This window comes from Camellia sinensis, chromosome 8, assembly GCF_055761805.1.
Source record: "Camellia sinensis isolate YWXY chromosome 8, ASM5576180v1, whole genome shotgun sequence".
Lineage (NCBI taxonomy): Eukaryota > Viridiplantae > Streptophyta > Magnoliopsida > Ericales > Theaceae > Camellia > Camellia sinensis.
The window spans coordinates 85,104,385-85,116,158 of NC_138968.1; positions in this window are offsets into that span (position 1 = coordinate 85,104,385).

The window sequence follows — 11,774 nt, forward strand, 5'->3', positions numbered from 1 at the left end:
GGAGCACATTGGAATTTGGGCATTCATCTCTATCTTCTCCATTTGGGTTGTTTTCTTTGAGGTAGGGATTTCCTACTCCATTATATAGGTTTTGTTCTAAGTTTTGGTATTTTAACATGTTGGGGATACTTGATAAATTTTGGGAAAAACCCTAGTTGTATTATTGAATTAATTTGTATAAGTAATTCATGGAATTGGGAAAAGAGAGTTAAATTCATGGAATTCATTGATTAAATGGCGTAATTGGGTAATTGGTATCATTTGTCTATTGAATTGTTGACATAGTTATTTTCAGTTTAGAAATAACTGTTTTGGGCTATCGGTGGAGGATAGTTGTGATTGTTGTAGACATTGCATGTGGATTAGGAATAACTGAAACTAATCACATTGGTTAAGTCATTAATTTTGACTATGGCATTGATATAGAAAATACGTGTATTGATTGAGCATTGCATTTGCATACATTGTTTTGTGTGTGGGAGGAGATAGGGGATGTACTCCACGGTTTAGGGGAAGATAGGGGATGGACCTCTAAACCGGATTTTGTTTGGGAGGAGATAGGGGATGGACTCCATTAGCATCACTTTTATGTGTGCTTATTTATATAGAAGTGTTTTATTGATACAGCACTAAAATGTGTATCAATCTGGAAGTATGAAGTGTTTGATTTGAGCTTGAGTCTCATTTGTTTGTTGATATTGGAAGGATGTGAATATTATATATGTGATTCACTGTTATAAGTTTGGCCAGGTTCTGAGCCATGTTGATAAAATTGGAAAGTAAAACGTATCTTAGACAATAGTGTCATGAGATTGTAAAATGAAGTAATTGACTATCTTGGTTAACCATCTGTTGAATACTATTGCTTTATTCATTGCTTATAAGTGGTTTAGTATATTTCTACTGGGCTGTGGCTCACCCTTTATGGGAACATCATTTTCAGGTTCAGGTGATAAACTACCTCCAAGGACTTAGCTTGGGAGGGTTTGGCTTCTGGTTTGAAGAAGACTACCTTTAGTTAATTGTCTTTATTTATTAGTACATGTAAACATTCAAGCCTAGGGCTTTTCTTGTTTTGAGTTAGAACTCATATTTTTGTATCCAAGTGTTGGCTTGGAAAGATGTAAGCCTGTAAGGCATTTTATTCAATGTTACATGTAATGCTTTATTTAGTAATACTCTGATGAATGAATTAATATATTGTCTTCTTTAAGTAATGCATGTCAATGATATATATAATCGGTTATTTCCAGGGCGTTACATTTAATCATATTTATAACACAATCACTATAATTCTCTAAGAGTGAATTGAATGGAAGAGAACACTAACTTTGAATATAGAAACCGGAGAATACAACTCTATTGGAGCACCCATAGACCAATTTTGATACAGATCTCACTTTTATAACTTTTTGTCATATAACACACTTTCACAAATATTTTTTAACATATACAATGTGAATGGTCTAAGAATGAATTAGATACAAAATACAACACAAATTTTGAATGTTATGACTTTTTGTCCTATAATGCACTTTAACAAATATTTTTAATACACATCCAACGAGAATGCTTCAAAAGTGCCAAAATTGAGAGAACAAGACCAACGACGCACATATTTTGCATGATCAATTGGTTTTCTTTATACCAATTTCATTTTTGCAGTTTGGCCTAGAAACTCTGAATGTAGCCCTCCATTCTTCATCTAGGAATGCATCATGCTGAAGCTGGCAGGTAGTAAGGATGCCATAATGCCCGCAGCGGCCCGCCGCTTTTCAAATTTGAGTCCTGCTAGTCAAATCCAATGTCACATATTCACTTCATATACAAACACACTAACATGTGCAGAAAATCGTGAATGAGAGTGAAGATAGAGAGTCGTGTAGTAATTACTAAGCAAGATCAATATTCGGAAAAAAAAATATAATATTGTGCATTATTTTTGGGAACAAAAATTGTATGATAAAGGGTTCTCAAAACAATCACAATTACTATATTATGTCAAAATTTTGAGAGATAAAAATCTTTAGATATAATCTTAACTGATTTGGAAAAATGGTCTTACTTGCTTAAAAAAAAAAATCATAAATGAAATTAGGTGAATAAATTGTTGTTGATTCTATAGCAATCAACATTGTGAAAAAATCAAACTGATTAAAAAATTTAAAACTCCACAATCATGGTTATGTTCATCTTTATTCATAAAGACATATCTTAGATAGATATGCTATTAAACCCATAAGAGATTACAAATTTTGATCTAAATCAAAATTTGATTATTTGGACAGTTAATTATATAAAAGTATTCTGGAAAAATTTTTAAAATGTGAAATCTACCAAAAATATATTTAGATTTTTTTTTAAAAAAAAAAAGGATATATAGTTAAATTGAAATTGAAAGGCAGATAGAATTACCAACTTAGCTAGAGCATTTGGATGTGGAGCTTCATAGACGGGCATACATGGCAAAGCACAAGAAATCATCTAATTCAATTTTAGAAACAAAAACTAATCAAAAATCAATCACAATCAAAGAAATCAAGTAAAAATTACATATATGTGGAGATCATTACCAATACTCTTCTTCATTTTTGTCTTCATCTTGTTTGATGACACTGCTTCTCAAAGAAAAAAAAGGGAATCTCATTAAGTTTGATGAAATAACATTTAGACTCTCAAATTTCATTTTTTTCTTTTGGAAATAAATAAAATTTTAAATGCAGTATGATTGTCACATTAGCAACTTCTATTTCATTATAAGCATTGATATTCAAGATCAAAAATAAAACCAAATTTTTAAGCCCAATGTGGCAATCAATTATGATGTAAATCATAAAGCATTATAAATTAACGCAGCGGATAAAAATAATTCGGATCATACCTTAATGACACAACCTCGTGGGTAAATCACGTGCTTCCAAAATCTGATCAGTCAACGAACCCAGCAGTGGAGTGATACTACAAAATGAGTATCACCCACACAAGTCACAGTGCAAAATGGCTTCATCGTTGTTTTGTGGGAGAGAGTCAGAGAGAGAGAGTCTGGAAAAAAAAAGTTATGGGTAAAAACCACATAACGTATATCTGATGTATGTATATCTTTAAATTAACCATATAATCTGATATATAACCAATATCTATCTATCCATCTATCCATATCTATTGATATGACAGATATAGATATCCTGAATGGTTATCCAAATAAGCTTTGAATTCAAATTCAAACTGACATGGATAAGGTTCAAAAGGTTCAGGTTCAAAAGGTTCTAAGGGTCATGCCACTAGGGATGGCAATTTAAACCCGGCCCGATAGGGACCCGACCCCCCGACCCCGATTGGAACGGGTTTTTCCCGAAAATTATCCCCATAGGGCCAGGGATGGTATTAAAAATAAAATCCCCAATAGTTTTCGGGCCGGGGACGGGGGATAGGTTCCCCAACCCCAGACCCGGCCCAGCCCCGCCCCAACTAATCCCCGGCTCTATATATATGACTAATCCCCATGTATATATATATTATATGTTTAGGTTATGTTGTGTCACTTCTCTTCTCTCAGCCTCTCTCTCACTCGCATTACACTCACTTCTCTCAGCTTCTCTCCCTCTCTCTCTGCTGTGTAGTTCTTGAGATGAAGATCAATGGCGGACGAGCTCGTACAGATAGGTGAAACAGAGACCTTCACTTTCCTTCCAAGCCGAGATCTTCACCAGATCTATAGAGCCCCTCCTCCTCCGCTCTGAGAGCTCTTTTCCCAACACAGCACCGTCGATGGTCCAAACGAACCAGGCCCTCCGACGACGACGACGAGTGCCACCTCCTCTTCTTCATCCTCCGACGAGATCGATCGAGCATGGTGCAAATTTGCTCAAGATCTTCGCCACTACATGATGGATGGTATTACAAATCTAGTTTTTTTTTCTCTCTCTCTCTCTCTCCCTCCTCCGTCGTCCTCTCAGATCTGTGTGTCTTATTCTATCAATTTTTGTTTTTTTTTTTTGTAGCTGATCTGTTATTGATGTTGAAAATGTATGTGTGTCTCTATGTTGTCACTGATCTATTTGATGATATTGATGATTTTGTGCATCTCTCAGATCTGTGTTATTGTTGTTGTTGAAAATGTATGTGTAATGTTGTTATTGATGATGTTGAAACAAATTTAGGCCGGGTAATTTTCGAGGTCGGGGAAACCCGATCTCCGATCGGGGGCGGGGATGGGGACAGTAATAGGCTCCCCGTCGGGGATCGAGGCCGGGGACGGGGAGGGTGATCCCCGGCCCCGCCCCGCCCCGCCCCGTTGCCATTCCTACATGCCACATGGGCGCCCAATTTCTAACATATATAATAGGTAACATACTCTCTCATATCTTCTCTAATTATTAACCAATTATATTACTTACAAATCATTTGGTCTACAAAATAAGTTTAGAAAGTGAGTTTGTATATCATTTTCCTTTTATTATAGATCATAATTGACGGTAGGGTAAAATTCAAACAAAATCAAATAATTTAGATATATAATTGATATTATTAAAAAAATAGGGGTTATTAAAAAATAGAGGTTAACTTGAATTTTAGTGATAATTTAGAGCAAAATAATATTTTATGTTTAAGTTTTTGGTAAGTATTCATAATTGCTAGGAAAATACTCATTACTATATTAAGATTGTGATAATAAAATATATATATATATATATATATTAAAAAATGTTTTGATTTTCGTAAAATCTTTCGAAAAATGTTTTGAAATAAATGAAAAGTGCTTCAGGATTGTTCTTTTTTCCTAAGTTATTTATAAAATCAGTTTCTATTGTCTAATTGGGATGGAAATGATATGTTTCAAATCATGTCAAAGCAAGGACATAATCTATATGCTTAACATGCACCAAGTTTGGGATGATGATAAGATTTGGTCACTCGACAAAAAATAATGATTTAAAAAAAATTAGATTAGATTTTTTATTTTTACATTTTTTATACCGATAAGTATGATGAGGGATTGAAGTTAATTGTATAGCTCTACAGCTTGACGACATTTTGAGAACGTCAATTATGAGTGGCTGCAAACGTTTGTTAAAGTCACTGTTTATTGACACAGATTAATATAAGTGTCTAATATAACAATTTTAAAAAAAAGACATGTCTACTCTCCTCTCTAGGATTTTTTATGCATTGCTCTTTCTAAAAAAAAAAATGTCCAATTTAATTTTTTTGGCAAGTACTCGTAAATGCTAGGAAAGAGTCATTAATATAAGGATTGTGATAATAAAAAAGTATTTTAAAAATAAATAGTTATATTTTTCTCAAGTTCAAATCTAAATTTCACGGTTATGCTCGGACTTATGAGACCATTTCAAGTTCCGTTTTGATTATCTAAATCATTCATTTTATAGGGCCCTTTATGTGTATTATCTATATATATAATAAAAAAAAGGGAGATTTACCAATAAATCCCAAAATTTGAACTTATGAACCAATTGGTCCCATTTTTATTCTATTAAACCGTTTAGTCCCATTTAATTGTGAGGGACGTAATTACCCTCATCTAACAGTTGCTGATGCAGCTGTTGGGCGGAAATTAGGTGAGGCACGTGTGTCACTCACGTGCGTGATTAGTGAACGGATGTGTGGTGTGTTGCATGTGATACACTGGTAGGGTGTCACAGAATGGCAAAGCACTGTAAGGGGTTTTTTATTGGGCTGGGTTGGTGTGTTTGGGGGTTAACACACAACACACACACTGATACACGGGACACACGCACACAGCTTCTCTTCGATCTGAGGTAAGACACACACAGGGGCTGGCATGGGCTCTCTCTTTCTCCTATCACACACACAGATACGCACATACATTGTTAGGGGCAGACGGACACACGCACACAGATACACACATACATTGCGAGGGGCAGACACACACACACACAATAGCTAATCGACGCGACGTCGTTGCTGACCGATCAGATCTTCCTGAGCCGCCGGTTCGTGCGCCGCCCGTCGAGCCTCCGCGGCAGTCGGAGAATGATACGCGAGCCGGAGTTGAGGGTAAGAAAGGCAGTGACGGAGCAGATCGAAGAGAGGCAGAGCGATTGGGCGTACTCGAAGCCGATCGTGATTCTGGATCTGTTGTGGAACTTCGCGTTCGTGTTCGTTGCTTTGTCGGTGTTGGTGGTGAGTCGGAAGGAGTCTCCGACGAAGCCTTTGAGGCTTTGGATTGTTGGATATGCGTTGTAGTATGTGCTTCACATGGTGTGTGTTTCGGGTGGAGTATAAGCGGATAGCACAGAGCCTTGATCGGGGAGACACACACAGGGCACTCTCGTCCACGCAGTAAAACAAAAATAAAAAAAAAAATCAAAAAGGACCAAATCAACCCACCAACAGGACTATTTGGTATAAAAGTGGGGCTATTTGGTATAACAGTTTGTGAAGTAGGATTTATTGGTAAATAATCCTAAAAAAAAATTAGATAGATTCGATAATCATAACATTTTCATTTATCGTATTTGTTTAAAAATAAATAAATAAATGATATACCTAGAGAACCTTACAAAATGAATTGTTCATATCAACAAAAAGCACATGTGGTGGGCCTTTATGAGCCCAAACATGATGGTCAAGTTCAGATTTAAACTTTAGAGAAGTTCAATCCAATTTAAAAATATGGTAAATTATGCAAATGGTTCATGTAATTTACATGATGTATCAATTTAGTCCCTATTGTTTTAATTGCTCAATTTTGACAGGGACCAAATTGATACATCGTGTAAACTTTTTTTCTACTAAACCTAACAGTTGTTATTTATTCGGTTAATATGACACAATCCATTAAATTAAGGGGCAAAATCGAGCAAATTAAAACAACATGGACCAAATTGACACATTGTGTAAACTACATTGACTATTTGCATAATTTATCTTAAAAAATGTTGTCTAATTAGGATGGAGCTAGTATGTCTCAATCCAAGTTAGGGTGATGACTGCATAGGCAAGCTTATCATGCAAAACATTTTGGACGATGATGAGTTTTGGTCACTTAGCAAAAAATGTGATTTATTTAAAAATTCAACTTAGATTATTTATTTATTTATGGGTGAAGTTCCAATAAATTTCAAATAGAGATTTTATAAACTATTTAATCCTTCATTTTTTCTTATGGACCCAAATGTCTTATTCTAATGTGATTTACATAAAGGGCCAAACATAAATGTGCGTGTGTTTTTTGTTAATGGACAAATGTAGATTTGCTCATAATGTTGAAATTACTAAGAATAACACTTCAAAAAAAAAAAAAAAAACTTCTTAGCTTACTTTTCCTAAATGTAACATTTCTGTATAACACTCAAAAAATGTAACACTCAAAAAACGTAACACTCAAATGTAACATACTAAAAAACTCTTTAATATATTTTTCTCAAACGTAACATTCTATAAAAACTACTTTTTTCAAAACGTAGCACTCCAATCAATGTAACACAAAAACTCCTTAATATACTTATCTCAAACGTAGCATTCTAATGTAACACTCCAATGTAACACCAAAAAAATCAAATTAACAAAAATATAGATTTTCACATTCGACAACCAACACTTCAACTATCAATCCCTTCAAAAAGAATCTTCTAGAGACATCATCCTTCCATTATCATTCCAAAAATAAATCTGAAAATTAAAAAAATAAATCAAAAAAAGGAATTCACTTAAATTCAAATAGCACCAAATCAAATAAATATAACTTTCTAAAATAAAAGGACTAATTGGTTCATAAGAAAACTCTTAAGACTAAATGGATCAATATTCCCGTATATAAGATTTATGGGTAAATTTTTCTATATTTATTTGTTTTGCATATTTTATGCTGGTAATGATAACAAAGTTAATGGTTTGAATTCGACAACATTTATGAAAACGCCATTTATAAGTGATTGTTGACATTAGCAAAATGTCATAAAGATAATACGACATTTATTGACATATTTACATTTATTTGTTTGGTATGATAACTTTTAAAAATCGAGGTACAAAAACACAACTATATTATTTTTAATAATTGAGTTGTTTTAGTTTCATTTATTTTATTTTTTGAAACTGTATTAAGTTGTTGGGAATTTGCCCCATTTGGAATAATTTCATATTTAGCTTTGTCTCATTGATTCAAGATATAGGAAAGGGAATGGGATAACCGTTATTTCTCATAAATGAGGTTTGGGAAGGGTTGGCCGATACAAAACTCATGTTGATGTCCCTATGTTTAAGAACAAACTAACGTAGAACCTGTAATTAGCGACTCATAAACCATTATGTTTATAAGGCAGTTGTGAGAAAATTAATTACTTACATTTAACACATAAGAAGTGAGATAAATATCTTCAATATGAATAAAATTTAAAGAGAATTACGTAAATTTAAAATTTGAGGTTAATAATTGCAAAATGAGAGAGCATGAATAAAATTGCTAAAATGCCCCCTCCATTTTTACTCCTTTAACATCTTTCTCCTCATCTCTTCTCTCTTTTTCCTCCGTCTTCCACCATCTCCAATTGCTAGCTATCCCTGTCCTACCTCACTTTGGCCACCCACTGCGCTTTCTCTACATTTTTTAGCACCTAATCCATATATACTTTTCCCAACTGCTCTCCTGCCTTCCTCCACCCTTCCTAACCCCGTCAGTCCACTCATAACTCATTTCTTCGCCATTACTACCACCCCACCGTCCTCCACCGCACTCCACTCCACCCACAACTCTATCTCGTACCTTAACCCTAACTCTAACCCATATGTCAACCACAATTCCTATAGCGGTCTCGGTTTTGACCCGACTATTGTGGTATTCCGGACTCGGGTTTAATGCTTTCATATTGTTGTTTACCTTTTTCTTCCCTTGTATCTCTTTAAAATTGGCTTTTGGGCTGTTGTGATTATGTTCGAGCAGGTGGGTCGCTTGTTTTTCAAACCTTGTGTTGCCTAGAATTTTGGTCCTCCGCTCGAGCGGGCTTAACTATCAGTACTTTTGCAGGTCTGCAAAACAATTGGGAGAGTGATTTCTACGCTCAAGAGGCGTTTCTTATGCTTGAGCGGGTGAGCGCTCGAGCAATCGTTCTTGCCCTCGAGTGTTGGTTTGTTGTCTGTAAAACTATTGGATGTGTGTTTTCTACGCTCAAGCGATGAGCTTTTGGTTCATTGTGTCTTGGCGCTTGAGCGGCCTTTCTTGAGCTCAAGCGGAACAACTTTTTGTGTCTGCCGCTCGAGCGGACTGTGCATATATCAAATCGCAAAAATGACTTTTTACATCCTTTTTTAAATATTTTCTCTCTAAAACCTAAAGTTGAGACCCTCTCTCTCTAAAACACACTCTCTCTACATTTTCACCTAGTTTTGGTGATTTCTTCAACCTAGTCCCTTTGACAAAAAGATAGGCCATCTCAAGATCTCTTTTTTTATCCGAATAAAGTTGGATTTGGGCATCTCTGAAGATTCACTCTTGCTTGGCTCATCTTCTCTCTTTGAGGTAGGAATTCTCTACACTTTTATATGATTTTTAACTTAGTTATTTGTCGTTGTGTAAAAATTGTGGGATTTGGGAGTAGTTTGAACAAACCTAGGATTTGGGTGTGAAATAAAAAGAGGGGTTTTGGTAAATGTGAAATAAATGGTTATGGGGTTTGAATATGAGGTTGTTTTGTGACAAATTGTTGATATTTGAAAAAAGGAGAGTTTTGTCCTAAATGGGTCAAATTGTTATTTTGTATAAATAGCTGAAATTGATATTGGTAATGTAAAATTGGAGGATTATTGAGATAAATTGTGGAGTTGGACACGTGTTGTCTCTCATCTATGGGAATTTGAATAATTTATCTATTGAGAAGATTGTATATCTATTTAGAAATATCTGTCTTGGGCTATCGGTAGAGGATAGCTATGATTGTTATAGAAATTGCATGAGGATTAGGTAAATTGAAACTAATCTATTGTTGGTTGTCATTGCATAACTATCTTTTAAATACATTGTATATGTATGATGTTTGGAAGGAGAAAGGGGATGTACTCCATTGTTTGGGAGGAGATAGGGGATGGACTCCATTGAAATTAAGTTGGTCGGAGTGTCCAAGGTGAAAGTCTTGAAATCTTGTGAATACATGGGTGCCGATCTTGTGGACAAAATTTTCGTAAAATGGCAAATTGAAGTGTTTGTATGGTAGTCTATTGAATTGGAAAACCATTGAGTTGTAGTCTCAGTTGGGTTATTGAAAGATAATGAAATTGACTCATGAATTGAGAACACTGAATGAACTTGAACCGAAAAGAAGGAAAATGAATTGAAATATAAACTTTGACACTTCATGATCATATAAAAATGCGAATGTTTTGTCAATGGGCATTGTATATGCATATTGCACTTGTATCTTTGTTAAATCTCATATATTGTGTTAGATTGTTCTTATTAGGCTTTGGCTCACCCTATTTGGGAAAAAACATTTTCAGGTGCTGGTGATCTGCCTCCCCCAGGGCAATAGCTTAGAGAGACTTTTGGGAGCAAGAGCTTCTTTCTTTTGTTATATTTTGTATAGCCAAGGGCTTTAAATTGTATTAAGCTAGTCTCACTTTTGTGTAACCAAGCAATGACTTGGAAAGATGTAAGCCTATAGGGCATATGACTGTTTGTTCAGTTTCAATTCTCTTATCGTTGCAACACTTGCTGTAGATTCAGAATGAATATTGGTAAATGTATATCGCATGTGTTAATTTTTTTGTAAACGTACTCTGATGAATGAAATTATTTTATTTCTATTATTCTTCCGCTATGAGTTGGATTTATTGTGCTATTTTGGGGGGCATTATAACTTGGTATCAGAGCATACCGGGTCTGAATACTTTGGGTATGTGAGAAGTGGTTAGTACCACAATGAGTTTGTCTCGCTTAGCTGATGCTTATATGATTACATGGGTATGGGATTTAGTTCCTAAGATGTTGATTGGGTCTACAAGTTTCTAGAAATTCTATTAGAAAAGCACTTGATCACTGTTGTTTCTAATTGGAACTCTGGCAAAGTGGCAAGACAGTCATTATCTAAGAAGGAAATTCGCAAGTGTTTATGTGACTACGTGCTCATATGGAGTGATTTACTGTGGTCCATCCCATTAGGATGCGAGTGAGTTAGCTTCGATACATTTATAAATATGCTAATATCTCTTGTTACCTTTATTAGGATTTCAGGATGTGGTGGTGGTAGGCGTGATAAGCCTAGGAGGCATGAGATTCCTCTATCGGATGATATCCCAGTGTAGGAAAAAGGGGTTGGTCAGGCCAATATGGCTGAACCGGTTGGTCAATAGGCCATGGGCGCCTCCGCAAAATGGCTAGAGCTTTGCAGGAATCTATGGACATTCTCAGGGATAAAAATTAAGTCTAGGCCCAAGTCACTAAGGCAGGGCCATCTTTTCAAAAGAGGGAATTTTTCTTATCAAATCTGGATGAGTTTTTGGGAGATCCCAAGGAACCACTAAAAGTGGATGAGTAGCTAGAGTAGATAATGAAGACATTTGAGATACTCGGCATCGAAGGCGGGGGTTTGAGAGTAACCTTGGCGTCCTTCCAAATGAATGGAGACACGGGTCAATGGTGGAAGTATGCACGAGGGCGCGTTGGAGGGACTTGGGAGGCTTTTGTCGACGCCTTCCAGGATAAGTTTTTGCCTCCCACTATTAGGGAGAAGTTGAGAGATCAGTTCTCTAAGTTGGTGTAGTTGAATACACTAGTAGCTGAGTTTGAGGCCACGTTC